The 24,229-nt window shown below is 37.8% G+C and overlaps 1 protein-coding gene and 1 pseudogene across 2 annotated transcripts in view; both read left to right on the top strand.

The window, feature by feature from the left end:
- Nucleotides 1-24,229, top strand: part of Prkg1 (protein kinase cGMP-dependent 1) — a 1,162,521-nt gene that overhangs the window by 231,230 nt on the left and 907,062 nt on the right. The gene's annotated exons all lie outside the window — the stretch shown is intronic.
- Nucleotides 3,524-3,624, top strand: LOC113834793 (annotated as a pseudogene).

Below are 24,229 nucleotides of genomic sequence, written 5' to 3' on the forward strand. Positions count from 1 at the left end.
CTTGCCTTCCTTTCTTGTATTAGTGGATATAAAGGTGCCTGAGGCAGCCCTTAGGCATTTATACTATAATTAACACTAAACTCAATGGGACAAAACTAGTCCTTCTCCCAGCATCATTCTCTGTGTTGGCTGAAAGTCATTCAAGATGTTTCAACAAATCACATTTGCAGTTACCCGGACTGTACCTTCTTCTCCTTATCTTCCCAGACTCATGGATATGGATTTCTTTCAGCTTTCCCAGAGCTCTGATCCATTACCTAGTTCCACTCAGACACTAGGACAGGACGCTGTTTTACTACAACCAATCACTCTTCTCTCAAGGAGGAGGAATGAGGTGGCATCTTGCTTTGCTAGTAAACTTACTGTGGTAGCCACACCCTCTGGACGTGGTTTCAGGTTCAGATGTGACCCCTTATAAGGTAGAGGTAGTGCTGGCTCAGGCTCTCTTGGGTTGCAATGAGAGCATCAGAAGGGCAGAGACTGCATCTTCTGGAGCAGAAGACTGGGGTGGCTATTACTCTTATCTGTGTGTTTCCCTAATAAATACCTGATTATCATTTATCTTAGGTCTGGTGGACTAATTTAAACACCACCATCAGAGGAACCCTCATTTCCTCTATGGTGATGGTCCAAGTGCCCCAAACTTGCTTTGCCGGCAGATGAGTTGCAGCCAAAGCAGCTTATTTTATTTCTTTCTGAAATTCTTAAAACTTACAGGGTATCCCATTATTTCTATTTCTTTTCTTTGTCAGTTTTTTTTTTTTTATTCCTACCTCCATAGATCCTGGTCAGAAGTAACTTTTGATTTCTATATTGTCCAAGCTTTGTGTGTTCATTACTATGTAGACATCATACACCTGCTTCCAAATGTAAACTTTTTAGATGTCAGCTTCATATTCAAGTTGCTATTATGTCTTTCATAAGTAGGGATTCACAAGAGATTGAATACATTTCAAGGTTTATTAAAATAGAACATAGAATTTTGTTTCTCCAATCTCTCTTAGGTTCAATTATCTAGGTAAGTAAGAATTTAAATGTAAATTATTGGTTTTTACTACCCAAAGCAGGAATTGTATCTGGTCATTGAGACTTCTTTGGTGGGAAAAAATAACTATGAAATGTGTCTCTATATGAGACTGCATACATAGATAAGGAGCAATTAATATGCAACACTGCTTAATTACTGCAAAACAGGTGATACTGCTTTTTAAAGATATAGTAACCAGAGATGATAACTTGTTGTGGCTCAGAGGAGGGAACTGCACTGATTTCTGATAAAGGAAGGTCAGGTCCCAGGGTCTCTAGCTGTATCCATTGTAATGTTCCCTGGCGCTCTCCTGAGGGTCAAGGAAGCACAGATTCACTGTTAGAAACACCTATGATGGGTTGGTGGGGGGATGGGAGGACAGGAGGGAGAGGGAACTGGGATTGGTATGTAAATAAGATTGTTTTTAATTTCAATAAAAATTAATTTAAAAAAGAAACACCTACTTGGTTAGTAGACTTCCCTTTGCAGTATTGAGCATGGGAAAAGGTTTAGGGAATGAAGGAATAAGAAAGCATTTGTTTTCTTAAACACTTAGAAGGGGCTTTCAGAATACAGAGGACTTTGGGGAATTTCACCAGGGCAAAGACAGGCAGAGGACTGAAGATGGGTGGAAGACACAGGAGGGAGACAAGGCAACCTGGACAGGCCCAAAGCTGGGGAAATGGGAGTTTTTCTTTCACTTTGGACATGCTCCACCAAATGCTATATTTGACAAGTGCTGCTAGGACATGACAGGAACACTCCTAGGAGTTTATATTCTTTTCACTACCTGCCTCAACCAGAATAGGACTATGGGGTAGAAAATTCAGAGGAGATGGCATATTAAAAATTGACATTAAATCATGCACTATCCCTGTTACACCCTGTCAATTTATCTCCTGAAAGCATTTTGTGATGGAAAACCGCTACTGAGCTCACTGGGTTTGGGTAAACGGAGGCCAGAAGATTTTCAAATGGCTTTAAAAAGTTGACAGAAGAACCTCTCCAGCAACAGGGGAAGAATTGGTTTTCTTAAACTATCCGTAAGTCAGGTTTCCATGTCTGTGTGGAAGGGAGAAACAAAAAGATGTGTTTTTGATGGGTGCTGATGAACAGATGAAAACTGTTGTCTGTTTGAGATGCTTTCTCCTGTGACGTGAAGGAGTGTGCTAAGTGAGGGGTGTGCAGATATGCAGTGGTTGTACTGAGTTGCCAGCCTCCTCTAGCTTTCATTGCAACCCATGTCCCTGGGCATTCATGGGACTGCCCAGGGTTGAATCCAGTGATCAGATAAGTTTTTGGAATAAAAATGTTGAGTCCAGCTAAAGTTCAACGTTATAGAAGTTACAGAATGTGTGAACACTCACACATTTCACATACTAACCCACTCAGCATTTGATGTCCAACTTACTCTCTCATTGAAATATAATAATGATGATTGATAATGAATTAGATCTATCACTAACAGTAGAGTCTAATTTTCTGCTCACAGGTTACATTCTTGGAATATTATACTTGCTGCATATTTTTTTGCCATTTTGCCTGAAAACAGATAATTATCACAAAGAGCAGATTGGCATAAATGAGATGTGAAAGCAAAACCCAATTAGTACACAGAAGTTTTGACTTGTTCTATTTCTTTCATTTTCTGTTTTTGAAGGGGCTTGAAGTGTTCCTTAAGAACAATTCCCATTGCCCTCAGGATCTCTCTGGCTGTGTTCAGGTGCAACTTTCCACGGACATGGAGTAGTTGAAGTGATTGTTCATAGTGATGACTTTTTCCTGGACTTAATTATTGGAGAATAGTCAACAGTGTGCCATGACTTTGGAAAATCATGCTTGTTTTGGTTGAAGTGTTTGAAGAATCTCTTCCCCGGTAGCCCTTTTAATGCATCATGTAGTAATTTTATCTCAGTAAAGAATGAGCATTTACACATGTATTTCTAGGAGAGTGATTTTTTTCAGAAGATGACTAGAATGTTTCATATGGAGTAAACACTCATTTGGACTCACTCCCTGCCTGAGCAGATGTTGGAAGAATCTGCAATATATTCTTAGTGAAATCAGTGTTGTAATTAGGTTGAAACTCATTTAGGACTTTTTAAAAATAATATTTCTTGCCGGGCATTGGTGGCTCACACCCTTAATCCCAGCACTTGGGAGGCAGAGGCAAGCGGATCTCTGTGAGTTCAAGGCCAGACTGGACTCCAGAGAAAGTGCCAGGATAGGCTTCAAAGCTACACAGAGAAACCCTGTCTTGAAAACCCAAAAAATAATAATATTTCTCTAAGGTATAAAGACAACAAAGCTTAGTTTTAAAAGAACTTAAAGTGAAGCTGTAGTGGTATTAGACAGACAGAGAGAGAGAGAGAGAGAGAGAGAGAGAGAGAGAGAGGGGATTTAAGAAATAAAAATAGATATTGATTACAGTCTTCACCCCTCACCTAGGCAACTTCTCTTTGCAATAGACTGAGACTGTTATAGAAAACTACAAGTGTGCTCACCTCAGCAGCACATACACTAAAATTAGAATGATATAGGGAAATTGGCATGGCCCCTGCAAAGGATGGCATGTAAATGAAGCATTTTATATTTTTAAAGCAAGATATTTTATGACAAAGTCAAATTCAATCAATATCTATCCCCAAATCCAGCCATATAGAAGGTACTAGAAGGAAATCTCTGATGCAAAGAAGTTAGCTACACCCATGAAAACACAGGCAATATCTAATGCTACACCAACAAAACCCCAAAAGAGGGACACACATACACACCACCACCACCACCACCACCACCACCAACAGCAACAACAACAATAACAAAATAACAGGATTTAACAATCACTGGTCATTATTATCTCTCAATATCAATAGACTCAATTCAGCAATAAAAAGACACAGGGTAACAGAATGGATATTAAAATAAGATCCTTCTTTCTTCTACATACAAGAAACACACCTCAACATCAAAGACAGACATTACATCAGAGTAAAGGGTTTAAAAAGAAGGAAAAAAATTTACAATCAAATGGACCTAAAAAGCAAGCTGGTGTAGCTATCCTAACATCTAACAAAATAGACTTACAAGCAAAATTAATCAAAAGAGATGGAGAAAGACATTTTATATTCATCAAAGGACAAATTAACCAAGTTGATGTCTCAATTCTGAACATCTGTGTCATAAATACAAGGGCACCCACATTTGTAAAAGAAATATTACTAAAGCTTAAATCACATATGGAACCCACACATTATGTAGGAGACTTCAGCACTCCAGTCTCACCAATAGGTAGTCTAGACAGAAGCTAAACAGAGAAATAATAGAACTAACAGATATTGTGAATCAAATGGATCCAGCAGATATTTACAAAATGTTTCACCCAAACACCAAAGAATATAAAAGGAACCTTCTCCAAAAATGACCACATAGTCAGTCACAAAGCAAGTCTCTCTCTCTCTCTCTCTCTCTCTCTCTCTCTCTCTCTCTCTCTCTCTCTCTCACACACACACACACACACACACACTCACACAAAATGGAATAACTCTCTGTATTTTATCTGATTACCTTGGTTTACAGTTGGAATTCAACAATACAAACTACAGAAAGCCTACAAACTCATAGAAATGAAACAACTCTTCACTGAATTACCACTGGGTTAAGGAAGAAATAAATAAATTGAAGACTTCATAGAATTCAATGACAATAAATGCACAACAACCCAAACTTATGAGACACAATGAAAACAGTGAAAAGACAAAAATTCCCAGCCCAAAGTGTCTGTATAAAAAAAAAAATTGGTGAAATCTCATACTAGCAGCAGCACACCGGAAAGCTCTAGAACAAAAAGTAACAAAACACCCAAGAGGGGTAGACAGTAGGAAATAATCAAACTGAGGGCTAAAATCAATGAAATAGAAACAAAGAGAACAATAAAAAGACTCACTGAAACTTCATTCTTTGAGAAAATCAACAGGATAGACAAACACTTATCCAAACTAACTAAAAGGGAGAGAATATCTAAATTAACATAATCAGGAAAAATGGGGGATATAACAATAGACACTGAGGAAATCCAGAAAATCATTAGGTCATACTTTAAAAACCTATATTCCACAAAATTGGAAAATCTAACAGAAATGCACAAATTTCTTGAAAGATAACAATACCAAAATTAAATTTAGTACAGATAAGTAATTTAAATATACCTATAACTCCTACGGAAATAAAAGTAGTCATTAAAAGTCTCCAAACCTAAAAATTCCAGGACCAGATAGTTTCAGTGAAGAATTCTACCATACTTCAAAGTGAGCTAATACCAGTGCTCCTCAAATTATCCCACAAAATAAAAACAGAAAGAACATTACCAAAATTTTTTATGATACCACAACTCTGTTACCAAAACCACACAAATATTCCACAAAAAAGGAGAATTACAGACCAATTTCCCTAATGAACTTTGATGCAAAAATACTCAATAAAATACTGGCAAACCAAATCCCAGAACACACCAAAAAGATCATCCAGCATGATAAGTGCACTTCATCTCAGAAATGCAGGAGCAGTTCAACATATGAAAATGTGTCAGCATAATCCACAATATAAATCAACTGAAAGAAAAAAAAAAAACACATGATCATCTCATTAGATGCTGAAAAAGCTTTTGACAAAATTCAACACCGCTTCACAATAAAATTCTAGGAGAGATCAGGGTACAAGGAACTTACTTGAACATAATAAAGGCAATATACAGCAAGCTGACAGCCAACATAAAATTAAATGCATAGAAACTCAAAGTAATTCCACCAAAATCAGGAGCAAGACAAGGCTGTCCACTCTCCTCCACGTCTATTCAATGTAGTACTTGAAGTTATTGCTAGAGCAATAAGACAACAAAAGGAGATTCAAGTGGATACAAATTGGAAAGCAAGAAGTCAAAGTATCACTATATGCAGATGACTTGATAGTATATATAAGTGACTGCAAATATTCTATGAGGGAACTCCAACAGCTGATAAACACTTTTGGCAAAGTGACTGGAAACAAGATTAACTCAAAAAAAAAATCAGTAGCACTCATATACAAACGATAAAAGAGCTGAGAAAGAAGTCAGGAATCAGTACCCTTCACCATAGCTACAATGTAAAATATCTTGGGGTAACTTTTACCAAGCAAGTGAAAGACATGTATGATAATAACTTCAAGTTTTTGAAGAAAGAAATTGGAAACAATATCAGAAAATGGAAAGATCGCCCATGCTCTAGGACTGATAGGATTGACTTAGTAAAAATGGTCAACTTACCTAAAGCAATCTACAGATTCAATGCAGTCCCCATCAAAATGCCAACAAAATTCTTTACAGACCTTGAAAGAACAATACTCAACTTCATGTTGTAAAATAACAACAAAAATCTAGGATAGCTAAAAACAATCCTGTACAATGAAATTACTGCTGGAGGTATCACCATCTTGATTATCAAGTTCTACCACCTAGCTATTGTGATAAAAACAGCAATGATATTGCCATAAAAACAGACAGATGGATCAAATAAATCAAATAGAAGACCCAGACATAAATCCACACAACAATGGATACATGATTTTTTAACAAAGAAGCCAAAATTATACAATGTAAAAAAGAAAGCATCTTCAACAAACGGTGCTGGCATAACTCAATGATGGCATGTAGAAGAAGGAAAATAGATCCATGTCTATTGCCTTGCACAAAACTCAGTCCAAGAGGATCAAAGACCTCAGCATAAATTCAGTTACACTGAGCCTGATGGAAGAGAAAGTGGAGAATGGACTTGAAAGCATTGGCACAAGAGACAACTTCCTGACTAGAACACCAGTAGCACAGACACTAAGACTGACGATTAATAAATGGAACCTCATGAAACTGTCAACTTCTGTAAGGTAAAGAACACTGTTAATATAACAAAACAGCAGCCTACAGAATGGGAAAAGATCTTTACCAACACTACATCCTACAGAGCTCAGCCTTGATGGGAGGCAGGGGGCTTGGTCATGCTCAACCTAATATGCCAGGATTTGTTGTCTCCCCATGGGAGGCTTTATCCTTTCTGAGGAATGGATAGGGTTGGGGGAAGATGGGATCAGGGGGAGGATAAGATGGAGGGGGAACTCTGGTTCATATGCCAAATGAATTAAAAAAATAAAATATAAAAAGGAACTCAAGAAACTAGATGTCAAAAAACCAAATAATCCAATTTAAAAAATGGGGTACAGACCTAAACACAGAATTCTTAATAGAAGAATCTCAAATTGCAGAGAAACACTTAAAGAAGTGTTCAACATCCTTAGCCATAAGGGGAATGCAACCAAAAATGATGCTGAGATTCCATCTTACACTTTTCAGAATGCCTAAGATTAAAACCACAAGTAACAACTCATGTTGGCGGATATGTGGAGCAAGAGGAGCACTCCTCCATTGCTGGTGGGAGTGCAAACTTGTCTAGCCACTTTGGAAATCAATATGGCAGTTTCTAAGAAAATTGGTAATCAATATACTTCAAGACCCAGCTATACCACTCTTGGGCATATACCCAAAGAATGTTAAATCATACACAGGGATACTTGCTCAATTATACTCATAGCAGCATTATTCACAAAAGCCAGAACCTAGAAACAAACTAGATGCCCCTCTACAAAAGAGTAGATAAAGAAAATGTGGTACATTTACACAATGAAATACTACTCATCTGTTAAAAATAATAGTAGGAAATTTGAAGACAAATGGATGGAACTGGAAAAAAAAATTATCCCAGGTGAGGTAGCCTCAACCCAGAAAGACAAACATGGTGTGTACTCAATCGTAAGTGGATATTAGCTATAAAGTAAAGGATAACCGTGATACAGTCCACAGGCCCAGAGAGGCTGGGCAACAAGGACTGCCCAAGGGGGGAAAACATGGATCTCCCTAGGAAGAGGAAATAGAAGAGATCTTCGGAGTGGACTGAGGGGTTGGTGGAAATGGGAACTTGTAGGATTAGGGTTGTGGAGTAGATAGAGGGGAAGAAGTACTACAAGAGATGACTGGAAATGGGATCATTTTGGGGTCAGGTAGAAACCTCATGCAAGGGAAACTACCATGAAACTACAAGGATGACCTCAGCTAAGACTCCTAGCAATAGTGGATATATAACCTGAATTGGTCATCTCCTGTGATCAGTTTGGTGACTACCCCAACTGTCACCGGAGAGTGTTCATCTAGTAACTGATGCAAACAGATGCAGAAACCCACAGCTAAACATTAGGCAAAGCTCAGAGAATCCTGCTGAAGAGAGGGAGGAAGGATTTTCGGGGCAGGAGCAGTCAAGAACATCACAAGGAAATCCACAGAAACATCTAACCTTGTTTGGAGGAACTCACAGAGTCTAAACAAACAACCAGGGAGCCCGCATGGGACTGTTCTAGGCCCTGTACATATATATATATATATATATATATATATATATATATATATATATATATATATATTATATATGAGACAGTTGTGTAGCTTGATCAATTGTGAAACTCCTAGCAATGGGAACAGGACTGTCCTGTCCTTAAAGCTTTGGCTGGCTCTTGGGAACCTATTCTTCATACTGATTTACCTTGCACAGACTTAATACAAGGGGAGGTGCTTACACTTACTGCAATTTGATACACCATACTTTGTTGATACTTATGAGAGACCTGTCCCTTTCTGAATAGAAATAGAGGTGGAGTGAATTGAGGGGGAGGGGTAGAGAGGAAGTGGGGTGAGAGGTGGGCCAGGCAACTGCAATCAGAATGTAAAATAAATAAATTAAATGAAAAGAAAAGAGAAAACTACAACTGATGAAAATGTGGAGTTATAGAACCCAGTTCCAATGGATACATCTGCACACACACAATTCCTGCACCTATGGCCCTGGGATCATCATGGAAGAGGGGAGCCAAAAGATTGTAATAGCCAGAGGAACAATGAGTTGGCTGTAAGATTTTATCTACTAGAAAGGTCAGAAGCTACACACATGAAGTTTCCACAATATGGCTGCCTAAACAAGACTTGAACAAGGATGACACCCATAGATGTGCTAACGTGAAGGGGGGAAAGTTCATGTGGCCTCATCCCAAGACTAAAAACTACAGGCAAGTAAAGAATGCTGAGAGTCAGAAAATAATCTTCTCCATCAAGAAGCACACCAATTGTATGTCTAACACCAAATGGTCAGCCTTGAAAGTATACACATGTCAGTACCATTCTATGGACTGAGTGGTTTGCACTTACATATTTAATAATACACACACACACACACACACACACACACACACACACACACACACACACACACATACACAGTTGTGCTCGAGTGTGCACACATATGTATATGTAATAGCAATTAAAGAAAAATAGGTCATGAATTTTTAAGATCGATCAAGTCCTGGGGTACATGCGAGGTGAGTTTTGAAGGGAAGAAAGGAGGGGGGTCAATAATGTAAACATATTATAGCTTCAAAAATGAAAAATAGACTTAAAAATAGAAAAAAGATAAATCATATATTGTCACAGTTAAAATCAGTCAAAATCCCAGCACAGAGAAGGGGCAATAAGCACAAAAGCCTCACACTAAGAAGCTAATTGTAAATGATACCAGTTGGGAGAGGGAAAATCAATTTTCTCCAACAAAGTGACAGCAGTTATATCAAGTACTTCCAGGGCAGGATTCATTCTCAGGAGTTGACCAACACAAAATGGACTCTCTGTTTTTGTGTTTGTTTTGTTTCTTGTTTCATGCTGTTTTGATTCGTTTGTTTTGTTTTTCATAGAGAAAGAACATGACATAAGGTGGGTAAGGAGGTTGGTATCTGAGAGGAGTTGGGCGAAGAAAAAGGATATGATTAAAATATATTATATGAAAACTTTTAAAGAAAAAAGTCACTGAATAGGACATCTGCTTTATAACTCTGTTCACAAACATGTTTATGAGATCTTTGAAACTACAATGGTCCCTAGTGTTGAAAGAACAGAATTTTAGTTCTCCAAAACTCCCCATTCCCCACAAACCAAATGCTGATTTAAAAATGCAGACATGTGATATAGCTTCCATAACAGAATGATTTAAAAAAAGACTCTGAATGGGTGCAGAAACACATGACAAGCTCTGCTCAACCAGGTTCCATAATCCATATTGCATTTTTCACCCCACAATATTTGTTCCATGATATTCTGGCATCATGGCTAAACATTCAGTATTTGGTTCCCAGCCAGGGCATGAGATGAGGACACAGATTTGACAGGATGGATACAAATCTTGCACAAGATAGTCCTCAAGAACACAAATAATTCAGTCTTTTGTTTGCTTGCTGTTTGTATTCTGTGATAAGGTCTAGCTATGCAGCCCAGACTGGCATCAAACTCACTTGGTATTCCTGCTTTAGCCTCCCAAGTACTGAGATTAAAATATGAGCCTCAGCTTTATACCTGTAAATTGCCAGTGAATTACTTGAGCACTAATTTGTTTCTTAATCACTGTGCATGTCCATAATGACAGGGGGCTCTGCACCATACAGTCATGTAGAAACCCACTTTGATGAACCCTTTGACACAGTTGCAAATGTGGGGAGATGGCACAGTCAGTTAAAAGCTTGCCTTGCAGGAATATGGACCTAAGTTTGTAACCCCAGCACCTATGTCAAAGCTGGATGCAGTGATGCACAGCTCTAACTCTTAGTTCTGGGGACTCAGAGCTACAGATACAGGAAGATCTCTGGAACACATGGACCAGTCAGGTGAGTTGAACTGATGATGATCTCCAAGTTCATTTAGAGACCCTGTATCAAAAAATAAGGTGAAAAATAATTTAGACCAGTATTGATATGGGCCTCTGTTTTTCACACATACATGGGTAAACTTGTGCATTGTATTTGTATGCACATGTGCATACATCCACATATACAGATATGCATCATTCCCCCCCACACACACACATATAAAGAGGACACAAAAGGCTACCACTTGAACTTTGAAACCTTCTGCCTTTAAGTGACAGATTTCACCTCTCTACTCTTTTTATTGTTTATATAAAGTTACAAGGCCATAGTCAATCGTAAAAGTCAGCAGAAGGCAAAAGCTAACATTTTCTCAGAGCAAATAAAACCATTGTAAGTATGACCAGTTCAAGACCTGCCATAAATGACTAGAGAGTCCCAGGAAGGGAAAGGATTAGTATAAATTCATGATTCTTTCAGAAAAAAAGGTCAAAGAATATTTCTTGGTAATGAATATCATATTTGAAGAACCCACAAATGCAGATCTTTAATAACTGAAAAGCAAGGAGAATCTTTTTCTTTAATTGTTTGTCTATGATCATTGGATGAAAAATTAGAAATGATTAAAACTAATTTATGATGTTACAGAATTATATCTCTTGAGTGATATTTCTTGAGTTTGTTTTTAAGATTTGTTTATTATGTACACAGTGTTCTGCCTGCATGTATGTCTGCAGGCCAGAAGAGGGCACCAGATTTCACTACAGATGGTTATGAGCCACCATGTGGTTGCTGGGAATTGAACTCAGGACCTTTGGAAGAGCAGGCAGTGCTCTTAACCACTGAGCCATCTCTCCAGCCCCATTTCTTGAGTTTTTAAAACAAAGCTGGTCTCTATGGAGGCTATATATTTATTTACATTGGCAGGATCTAAACAGGTGTGGAAGTCAAGCAATGACAGACATAGATGAAGAAAGGTCAAGGGATACCTTGTGGAGATCTCTGATTTATGCAAAGGATGGAGAAGGTGTAGGATGCAGACTGTTGCATTCTTTTACTACGGTCCAAAGTACTTTGGTCAAGATAGGATGGAAAATTTATCCCTGTTTTTAAAACTTACATTTATCAAAATTCCCCACCCATCTCTATTGCTTACTCAATTGTTTCCTATTTCTTTCTTTCTTTTTTCTTTTGTCAATATAACAACAACTATATTTTAGATTTGGTAGAACTGCTATCCCTGTCCTCAAAGAATTTTTTCTAGTGGGTGTAGTCATGGATATGTTTAGGAAACATCATATAGGGCTATAAAATAGCACTCCTAAAACTAAGGCATTATAGTAAGGGTTCCCTGGTGGCATAGAATTGGGGGGAAACAATAGAGATAAAATCAAGCTTTAAAATTGCATGCAGAAGGACCTTCTGGATGAAGGGAATAGTAAGTGCAAAGATCCTGAGGTAGAACTATCACTCTGCCCTTCAGTGCTAATCTTTGCAATTTAATGCATAATAGTTGATCACTGAACATTTGTAGAATGGGCATGTTGACCCATAATCAGTGAAAATAAGTGTACTTTGTAAAAGTAGAAATATTCAGTATTGCTCTGCATTAGGCAGAATACTCATGTTTAGAAAACAATCCCATGAACCCATCCCTGTGATGATTAATTTTAAATGATGACTTGCCACAACCTTGGGAAATACCTTGAATGAGGGATTGCCTATATCTGGTTGATCTGTGCACATGTCTGTGTGGTTTTGTCTTTATTATTAACTAATGTACAAAGACCCAGCCCATTGTGAAAGGCATAATTGCCTAGGCAGGATGTTCTAAACTGTACAGAATAGAGGAAATCTAAAAGCAAGAAAGACAGCATCATGAGTGCATTTTTTTCTCTCTCTCTTCTTAACTATGGGTGTGATGTGACTAGCTGAGTGGGTTCTTCCCGTGGCTTCCCTAGAATGGTAACCTGGAATCAGAAGCTAAAAGAAGCCATTTCTCTGTAAGTTGTTTTGATTACAATATTTTATCATAGCAGCAGACATGAAGCTAAAACAATCCCATTTTCTGGGTAGTGAATCAGCTACAGTTCTATGCCATAATGACTGAGAATTTGTGTTCTAGAAACAGGTTGAGTAGATTGTAGTAACAGCTTTTTCACTTGCTAGCTTTGTGGTCATTTAACATTTATCATTGGTGATTGCATTTATTCATCAGTAAAACACATAAATGATATGTGAAGTTGGTGTGAGGCTTTCATGGATTAACCATGGAAAATGCTTTAAATAGTCCATAGCATAGTATGCTGTAGGTCTCCTAAGGGCAGTCATCATCATTGTCAATCATCATGTAAAAAGATTGGCCACAAGAAATGGAAATTGCTGAAGACTGCAGCAAAGAGCTACCAAGAAGGGGTCTCAAGATGAGTTTTAAATGTAAGGGTAGTCCGAAAATGGAAAAAAAATTCTCCAAATAATGTCTGTGTTTCGACTGTCTTAACATTCTTTGACATATATATATATATATATATATATATATATATATATATATATAGAAAAACATGTTTATCGCATATCCAATTGCTTTAATAGTTATTCCCAAAATACTTCAAGGCTTTACATGAGAAGAAAATTATTATTATTTTCTGTCTCATAACACACAAAAATAAATTCAGACCACTTTTTCTTTTATTGGTGTAAGATAAAAACTAGAAAACAATTTCCAAGCAGATGGTCAAGTTGAAGAATAGGTGGGTGATACTTAAGTTTCATACCCCCTTGAAGATGCTTGGTTTAATTGTGTGAAAGGGCTATGGAGTATGCTTATTTGTGTACACTTCTGTTACACAATCTGTAAATGAATTATCCATGTGACAACTTCTTTTATAAAAGAAAAAATACACCTTAAAGTATCACCTGAGTTGACATGAAGGAAGAGAATGGCTCACTTACTTTATGTGTTTGAAATATCTTCAACTTTTATTCAGCATTATTTTCTTTGGGGACACTAACAGTGCCTAGGATCTTTACAACACATACAACATTCACATAAAAACACCATTAGTGCCTGGTAAATACTATGATTGTAATGGGTAAAGATACAGTTGCTCAGCGTAATTTGAAAATCAAGTATATTTAGTAAAAATTGTGAAAAGATGAGATAGTTCAATGAGTAAAATGCTTCCTGCGCAAGCATTAGAGACTGAGTTCACATCACCAACATTCACATAAAAGTTAAGCATGCTGACACATGTCTATAACTCTGTCACTGGGGAAGACAGAGGCAGAGGGATCTCAGAGCTCTTTTAGCCAGTCTAGCTAATATAGAGAGCTCCAAGTTCAGAGAGAGATCCTGTCTCAAAAATAAGGTATAACATACAAGAGAAAGACACCTAGCATCAACCTTAGGCTTCTACTCTTGAACATATAGTGCAAGCGCGCGCACGCGCACACACACACACACACACACACACACACACACACACACACACACACACACGAATAATGCCTTGAACATAATATTTTATTAGTACATATCAAAGAAAGAAAGGTAAAATAGAAGCTCAATGGTGGAATGTTCAGCTATTATGTTGAATTTACAAATTGACAGTCATGTGACTTTGGGCAAGTTTTGTAACCTGAATAATATCTCATCCTCCTCATCAGTAAAATGTAATTATTTTGAATAAATGAGATAAAACAGCATGGTAGAAATATATACTCAGATTTTTATAAATATTTTTCTAAACACAGCCATAAACCATAAACATAGCCTTTAACTTGAAAGTGGATTCTTTATTGAGACATGCAAGAAAATATCATCCTGGCTGTCACTCTGTCTCATTTGACTTGGAACAGACAATGCTAAATGACTCACCTGATTTCTGAATTAGAGAAGATGCACCATCATAAATGAATATTGCTTTAAGTACTTAAGCTTTGCCAGTCTGTCACAAAGCAATAGATGGCTAATATGATGTTGGGGTTTGTGTTTTATAGAATTTACATGGGTAAATATCTACATAGCTGAGTACTTTTTTTAAAAGATGAGATACTAGTATTTATAATGAAATGTCTTTTATTTTTATAAATGGTTGATCATGTAACATATACATTAATGTAATTCTAATGGCAGTATAGGAAGTAACATTATTTGACAAATGCTTATTTTAAGGCTGTTTCCATTTTAAAATTTCCTACTACAAATACAGTAAGTCAAGAAAGACATCATGGTTTTATAATGTATATGCAGTTGTTGTCTAATGACCAAACTTTAGAAGTAGGATTAATGACTAAAATATGTTGGCTCACAAACATAGCTCAAATACTATATTGAAGAATAAATTGAGACAGTAACACTTAGCTTTGGATAGCATATAATTCATTTCATTCTTTTTCTCGAGGTGCATCACTGAAACGAGATAAAAGTAAGCTGACAAGTACTACATTTTTAGTAGTTTTCTTCCATCTGCCCATCCTGAAAATGGTTTCTTGGTATCATATTTAGGGTTATTATTGCTGCAACAAATACCATGACCAAAGTAACTGGGGAAGAAAGACATTATTTGACTTACATGGTCTGAGTCAAAGTCTATTGAGGAAGCCAAGGTAGGGACTCAAGCCCTACAGGAACTTGGAGGCAGAAGCTATGGAGAGGTGCTTCTTACTGGCTTGATCCTCATTGCTTGCTCAGCCTGCTTTCTTATAGCATCTAGAACCACTAGCCCCAGGGTGGCACTGTCCATAATGGGCTGTGTCTGCCCATATCACTAATTAAGAAAATGCCCTATAGATCTTGCCTAAAGCAGAATCTTACAGAGGCAATTTCTCAGTGGAGGTTCCTTCCCCTTAGATGACTATAGCTAGTGTCAAGCTGACCTAAAACTGGCCAGAACACTTGGGATAAGACAAATCAGTTATAATTTGTCAGTTATAACAAATCTAGTCTAGTCCCCTAGACTAGAGCAGAGGGGAATCCTGCATGGAGAGAAAGCAACTATGCCTAGTACTTGAACATAAAGTGAGCATGATTTTGGTTTTGTAAAGTACTGTCTCCAGCCAAATATGGTTCTATGGGTGTCAAGTTTAGGCACACATTGAAAGACAAAACAATTTCAGCGGGGCAGTATAGATTTTAGGTCCTCTGACTTTTAGTTCAGGCATCTTCAACATGATCATTGGAATTACAGAGGAGCCTGGCAAATTGTGTCTTCTTACTTCTAGAGCCATAGTGCCAAGCATAGTCTCTGGGATGGCATCCTCCACCATCAGGACATCTTCAGACTTGCCCTCACTCTGTTCTTTCTAAAAAAGAAGTTGTTGTGGTCTAGCTTTGACTATATGTTGTTCAGGGATTTAGCAAATAGTACTTTCAGGTATCAAGATAATTTGCATTTGTGCTTGAGAAAAATTCCCCTGTGGTATAATATGTTATATACTGCTGTGACTGAGAAAGTTATTAGATACATAAGTCCAGATTTTCTTTCATTTTATTTTCCACCGACAGGGCTTCCTACACTTTCATAAACTCCTTTCGGAGGTCCTTAGAAGAATGAATTTACTTGTCACAGAACTATGCAGACTCTTAAGTAAAACTCAAGCCCTGTTTCACCACTGTGTTTATTCCAAGAGCAGGACTGAAGAGGCCCACATCTGGTTGAAATTATAGAGGATTTAGGTGGGAAGAATCTGAGCCAGTGAAGTCATTCACCTTGGAAATAATCTATGAAAACTGATTGCCCATTTTAGCTATGATATTACTTTCCATTCTCTACTCCCTACTTTCATCCTCCCATTAAATATAAAACATGTTTAAATTTGGAAACGACAACAAAAATAGGGACTTTGGCTTAAAATACATGATAGGAGATGTGTCTACTATTTCAGCCCACCTTTGCTGTTATAAAAATTCCATAAACTGTAGAGTATATAAACAGATGTGTACTTCTCCCCAGGTCCCCGGTAATCAAGGTGCTGACATATCTACCATCTATTGACATCTCCTTTCAGACTGTTGGTGCCTCCTTGCAGTGTCTTTATGTGGTGAAATTGGCTGTTTGTCTAGCTGGGCTCTGTTTTATAAAAGCAGTAATCCATTCATAACGTGGCTACTTTGTGATTGAGCCATCCCTCTAGGCTCTACTGCCTAGCCTAATCCCATCATGTTACGGAATTTCAAACATTAGAATTTGGGGAACGTAAGTGCTCCATTTTACACACTAAACTATGACTTATTTTATTAAATACAGTTATATAATAAAAGTCTCCTAAGAAATCATATTTGCTGATTAACTTGCTTAATAGGTTTCATTTCCTCAAGGAAAAGATAATACCATTGTAGCATATTTTTCCCTTTTAAATATTTTCTTGGGGAACTTATGCTGTTTCTAAAGTAGAAATTGTATTTATGTAATAGTTTTCGTGTGTTGTATGTGATAGATTCCTATTAATATTGTAATTCATTCTGTAAATATTCTATTTACAGGTTAGGGATTGCATTTTTGATGAATAAAGCGATACACTGAGATTTTAAAAATCTCATTGCCATGAAAATTGCTAGCTGAATTAGAAAATTCTATATTTAGCATTCACAGAACATAAAAGAGGTACTAAAATATAGAAATTGATAAAAGTTTCCATTTCTAAGAAAAGGATCAGGGAAACTGCATTCTTCACTCTCTGTTAGTTTCTTTTACAACAACCAAAAGAAGCATTCAGAAGGACGAGGTTTTTGCTTTGGCATATGGCTCCTGAGGGCTGACTGTCCAAAGTGTAAAGAAGTCATGGCAGCAGGGACAGGAAGCTGACTGATTGTTTCTCAACCACACACAGGAAGCAGAGAGAACAAGCTGGAAGTAAAGGAGGCTTTCAACCCATAAAGTCCACCCTCTCTGACATACTTTCTCCAGCAACACTGAACCTCCTAAATGTACTATAAGTTCCCCACTTACTGGAGACCAATTAAATATTCAAATATTGGGGACAATTCTTATTCAAACCAAATTGATTTTGGCATAATATAAGACAATCACTTAAAATACGTTTTTTCTTAGGAAGGAAAAGTTGATCACTTGAATTCAGACAGATTTATTATGATCAAAGGCATGCAGTAAAGTTTCACTTCCCATTGTTTTAAAAAATACTTCCAGCTGTAGATTATTGAATATCTAATATTTGTATCTGGAATTTATTGAGCCGTTCAGGATGTCCTTATCAATGAGGAGAAGGGCTATGAGTTGAATAATATTTTTTTTGTTTTGTTTTGGTTTCAAGACTTGGTTTCTCTGTGTAACAGTCCTGGCTGTCCTGGAAATCACTCTGTAGACCAGGCTGGCCTTGAACTCACAGAGAGCAGAGATCAACCTGCCTCCTCCTCCCAAGTGCTAGGATTAAAATTGTGCACCACCACCACTGCTCAGTGAATGATAATATTTTTCTGTAAATCTTTGGTTATTTGAATGATTAAAATAATACAATTAATTGACACCAACTTGATTAGAACTTTAGTCTGGATCAATACATGAACAATTTCACAGAGAATCAATGGAGTATTAATGAAATTTGAGAACATTAGAAGTCCAAGGGATTTGTCCATACCTTAAATAATGAAACCTATCTTAACAGAAATAAATGGTAGAAGAAAAGTCTTAATGAAAGCACAATGTAGTTTTTAACAAGACTGTGTATGGAGCCAGTAAGATGGCCCAGTGTTTAAAGGGACTTGTTACCAAACCTGTTTGGTGATCTGTGTTCACTCCCTAGAAACTACATGATAGAAAGAGAGCTGACTCTGCAAGCTGATTTCTAACCTCCATATACATAGGTATGCAGCATAGGTAAAACACACACACACACACACACACACACACACACACACACACAATTGCATGGATGTGGTGGTTAAGAGAGTTTGCAGGGAGAGGTTGTCTCCTATACCACATAGGTCTTAGGGATCAAGTCCAAGGTTTCAGATATTTCTGCAAGGTCCCTTACTGTGGAGCCATTTCACTTACCAATTTTACTGTAAGTTAGCTTTGCTTATTGGAAGAAGTCTCATGGCTTCCAGGAATATAATAAATATAACCTTCCTGAGGACAAACTCAGAAGTATCTCACATGTCTGATTTATAGCTAGTTCCCCCAAACTGCTAAGTGTTTCATGGCAAGATACTAGAATTTGATTCTACAAGACAAAACGGACCTCTTCAGTGGAGGGCATTTCATATGGAGAAAGGAACATGAACCAAGAGAAGCATCACAGTGTTGCTGTGGATGAGGTGTGGCTTCCGGGGTTAAGTAAAGCATCCAACCAATGGGACGTGAGGGGTTAGGGAAATGACACAGCTGCTGTGCCTAGGAATGAAATATGTGCCTTGAAGACTGTAACAGTCGAATTTTCTCATGGGCATTCCTGAGCAGCTCTACGTTAGGGCCACCATAATCCTCTGGGAACATTTTCCAGGAACTCTTGAAGCAGGTGGAGAGGGTTTCTCTAAGCCCTGTTGTGGAACATAGAGACAGCCAATCTCTTGTGATTTGCCCTGCAGGCTCCACCATGCCTGGTGTTGTGATCACACATTCTTTGGTCCAAATGTTAGCAATCCAGACGTTTGTGCATACAGTTTATGTCTGGGATATTTTTTCAGATGTTTGAAGGTCTGGAGTAGCGTGTTTAACCTACAAGTACTATTATTCTTGTCTTCCTTTTGCAAACTTCACTTTTCAGTAGACCAGAATGCTCAGAACACATGTAGAGGCTGGGTATATAGGACTAGAGACAGAGGCTCTACTCTGATCCAGCTCCCACACTCTCCTAGTCTAAGTGGATTCTTCCAAAAATGTGCCTCCATAAGTAGCTGCTTAAGACAGTTTAATTGGATGTCAGCATTTTCTGCTGAGTTGATTTGGGAAACTGCCCTTTATGTATCATTGTCCCCTACTCATGGTTATGATAATTTTCACTGGTGCTTCATGTTTAACAAAGGCTTTCATTTTTAAAATAACTTCTTTCCGTCAGACAGATGAGAGAGAGAGAGAGAGAGAGAGAGAGAGAGAGAGAGAGAGAGAGAGAGAGAGAGAGAGAGAACACAGAGAGAGATGAACAGAGAGACTGACAGAGATCCTAGCAATCTTCAGCTGTGGTCCTTAGGCATGTGGAGCTTCTTAGTGAAGTCGCTTTCAGTTGCCATTTCGTAAACTCATGAACTTCTCTGCTCAGAGCCAAGTAATCAGTCTCCTCTGTTGCTGTAGTGATTTGTACCTTCCTTAAAGTCCTTTGAGGACTCCCATTTTATTTATGAAAACACTCCCTTCCTAGACTAACAAGGTCCTACAGGACCTAGATTCTGCTTATGTTTCTTCCATTCTTGTCTTCAGCCCTCATGGAGTTGGTACTTTGATTCCTTAGAACTTTCAGTCTTATGCCTGGAAATTCTGGGATTTGTTTTCCTGCCTTTTTTCTCTAGTTACTCATACACTGAATGGATTTCAGCTCAGTGAGTATCTCCCCCAAGACTCCTAACCTGAATTAGTTTTCCTATATGAAAAGGTTATTTTAAGCCCACATATCCCTGACATGTTTATACTGATTCATTACAGTTTTGCCCTATTCTTGCCATAATTTAGTTAACATCTTTCCTTTTTATCCCAAAGTGGAAATTATGTCATTGTATCTTAGAATAAATATCTCTGGTATAATGTCATGTCAAACACTGAAGAGGTGTTTCACTCTTACTTGATAAGTGATTGAATATGTCCCACTATATTTAAGCATTGTTGAAATTCAGTTTCCTGAAAAAGAGTCATTGGTCAATTGTTCTCATTTTGAAACTCTGCATTGCACTCTGCTATTCCAGAAATGTAAGGGCTGTTCATTGCATGAAGCCTCCCTAGAGATTAGGGAAGTTATGAGACAAAGTGTGTAAGTGGTAAAGCTTGGAGTAAAACAACTTTGATATCAAATCCTTGCTCTGCTACTCTGGTTAGTAGCCTTAGATCCTCTGAAATATATCTTCAACTTTTAAGATTTAGTTTCTATTGGGTAAATGAATTCAATGTATTTTTCAGGTATCCCATTTCAGAGATTGTATGATGCCTATCAAAACTTTAAATCTAAATTTAGCCAAGGGATATGGCTTACAAGTATTGTACTATAGGGGAAGCTATAGCCAGCCCCTAAGTAGGCGTGGCTACAGCTTCCCCTACATTGTACAGTCAGAATTCTGAAGATATTCATTACAGCGTTATTAATGATAGTAAAAATCTAGTAACTAAATGTTCAGAAAGCTGGATAAATGATACAACTCTTCAAGGAAATATAACCACTAAGAACAGATTAATTTGATTTGGAAAATTGATACAAAGAAATGTATTGGTTCTGGAAAATACAAATGATTTGGATGTGGAGAAATATCCAATGTAGTCAGGAAAATGGATAAATTTTAGAAGGATGTGAAGGAAAATATGCCAAGACCTTGATACTGAGAGCAAGGGCACCAGTCCTGGTGGGTTGTCTCTGAGCGGAAGGATGGGTGACAGGCATATGTCTGAGGAGGGGTGGCATTTGCTTTTCACATAACACTTCTTCATTATTATTCATGCTTTTATGAAAAGCACACCACATTTGTAGCCTTAAAACACAATGATTAGACCAGATCATTTATGAAACAAACTCTGCTTTAGTATAAGGGCGCCACATATCACTTTAAAGGAGAGAGACAATCTGCCAATGTGTTTGAGCAGAGTTCCAGTCAGACCTCAGTTGCCTGTGACTGTTTGCCAGGTGAGAATTTACTTCTAAGTCCTGGTCAAATCTATGATAGTTCAACACCAGTCCTCCTTCCTGGAGTAAGAAGGAAGACACAATGCCTCAGTCATATAGAGGTAAAAAGTGACTCTGGCAGGTCTAAGATTGCAGATGACAGCAAGCACATTTCAGGTTGAATGTTTAAAAGAAATGATTTTCCAGAGAGAAGTTAAGCCCTGGTTGTTTTCTTATTAAAGTTACTTAATTTTACAATAAAATTTAACACGAGGGAAAGTAATGTGATGGGCAGACCTGGTCACTAATGGGCTCTTCAGTGAAGTCTTTCCCTATAAAATGTACAACTCCTCCTCTGCCGCTTAACTTAGGTCTCATTTAATTAGAACATTTTAAGTATTGTTTTTATTTTCTTAACCTTTAGCATGTGTTTGTGTGTGGGGGAGAGAGAGAGACAGAGACAGAGAGACAGAGGATTTGCTGTGACACATGCGTGAAGGCCAGAGGAGTCAGTTCTCTCCTTCCCTCCTGGCACTCTGGTTATCAAGCACTGTTGATCTCCAGCCTTGTGGCAAGCACCCTTAACCACTGAGCCATCTTGCTGCCCCCAAATACACCTTTAATTATAACTAACCGTTTTCTCCTGAGTCCTTTGATCACAATCTTCCCTTGCACGTGAGCTGAGCAACCACTCTGTTTCAAATTGGACCTTCTTTTGAGTTCTATCCACTTAGAATGTGTGTGTGTGTGTGTGTGTGTGTGTGTGTGTGTGTGTGTGTGTGTGTTCTTTTTCTAATATACTCCTAGATTTGACATTTTCATCAAATGACCTGGTAGCTAATAGTCACTTTAAAGTGAAATTTTCCATCACAAGCTAAAAATAGCATTTCTTGTCACATAATTGTATTTATCAGAGAACCTGGCAAAGGCCTAGATTTACTTAAAGCACATTTTATCTTAGTCAACACTGTGAATTTTCATGTTTTTTTGTGGATGTCATTGAGTGCCAGCCATGTTTTTACTGCATCTGTTCTTGATACAGTAAACACTCATACCTTTATAGCTGGGCATGATTCCACAAGCTGACACACTGCCAAGTGGTTTTGATTCAGGGCTTTTCACTTGGTGAGTGAAAGGTGATAAAGAGAAGTTCACAGCAGAGGTATGGATACAGAGGAGCAATTTCTAGAGCCATGCTCCTGCTGTAAACTCCTGTAGAGTAAGCATCCAGGATGCTAAAAGGAGAAAGGAACAATTTATGAGGCAATGTGCTTGCACAGCACCTCTGTGCATCTTTTCTAGCCAAACCTAGCATACAGTCTTTTAGTAAGACACATTATTGACACAGATAGGAGTAATTCAGTAGACAGATTGGTTGTGCTGTAATGTACTTTACTAGGGGAATGGAGATGGCTTCTGAAGGAGCAGCAGGTGTTTAGGGCAAAACAGGATGAGTGGAATATAGTGAAATATTTGTGCATGTGTGTGTGAGAGAGAGGAAGATGGGGTGGGGTGGGAGATTCAAATGTTTCTGAATCTGCAGTATCACAGCAAACATTTCACACTAGGTGATTTTTTTAGTCCATGGCAATTCTCATTTGAAAACCTCAAAGTCAGTGATAGCATTGTGATCTCACTGTCCTATGAAACCAAAGACCTGTGAAAATACCTTGGTATAAAAAACAAAAACAAAAAAAACCCACAAAACTTTGACCAAAGGATAGTAGTTTCTGAAACACCAGATGCTAACCCAAAGGAATCTGGATCTCTTGTTTGACCTTATACTAAATGTGTTTCTATGTCTTCTTGGCCCCACAGCAATTTCTAGAAAATCCACATCTCCCGTGGTTTCTAAAAGTGGCAATCCCAGAAGAGGCAAGGTGGCTTAGGGGATAAAAATTCTTCTCACTAATCCTGATGACCTGAGTTTGATTCCTGGGTCCCACACAGTGAACAGAGTATACCAACTCCTTTAATTTTTTTTTTTTTTGCAAGTGACCCATCCCCATTCATTGTCATGATTCATTTGATCGGAGGTGAATCACTAATCAAAGTGAACTGCATTGACCCATTCACTGAAGGACAATCAATCCACTGTTTCTCTTGGAAAGGTGAAGACAGTAACTCTAAGACTTGAGCCATTTATTTACTGAAGAACTCCCAACTGTGCCATGATATGGAGAAGAGTCTATGTAAATGACTAAGCTGAGCATGTGCAAAGCAAACTTGTATAGACTTGGAAGGAGAAGGCAGAGAATGTAGAGCAGAATTGAGAAAAAAACTTACAAGGAGTGTCCTCGGTTTTTGTTTTGTTTTGTTTTGTTTCTGACCATATGTCACATCGTATCTATATAATAATACTGGTACCTGGGATGAGTTCCTTCTTCCCCCAGGCCAGAGGAGTCTTCATGAGGGAATCCTACTTTATAGCATGACCCTGCATGCCTTACTGTTATTGGGATCTATTTGTACTTTCAAGTCTGTACTGTAAGATTATTGTTAGAAAAGTCTCTCATAATCCAAAGACAGGAGGGGCTTCAGGATTAGAGTATGCAAAACTAGTTGATATTTCATTATGGGAATTTTACTCCAGATGGAATGTTATTAAGACCTAATTCTAGAGTGAAAATGGAAATGTTCATCAAGTTCTTGAATATCAGAACCAGATGGCCTACAAGGATGACATGA

The sequence above is a fragment of the Cricetulus griseus genome, chromosome 3, assembly GCF_003668045.3.
Source record: "Cricetulus griseus strain 17A/GY chromosome 3, alternate assembly CriGri-PICRH-1.0, whole genome shotgun sequence".
Classification (NCBI taxonomy): domain Eukaryota; kingdom Metazoa; phylum Chordata; class Mammalia; order Rodentia; family Cricetidae; genus Cricetulus; species Cricetulus griseus.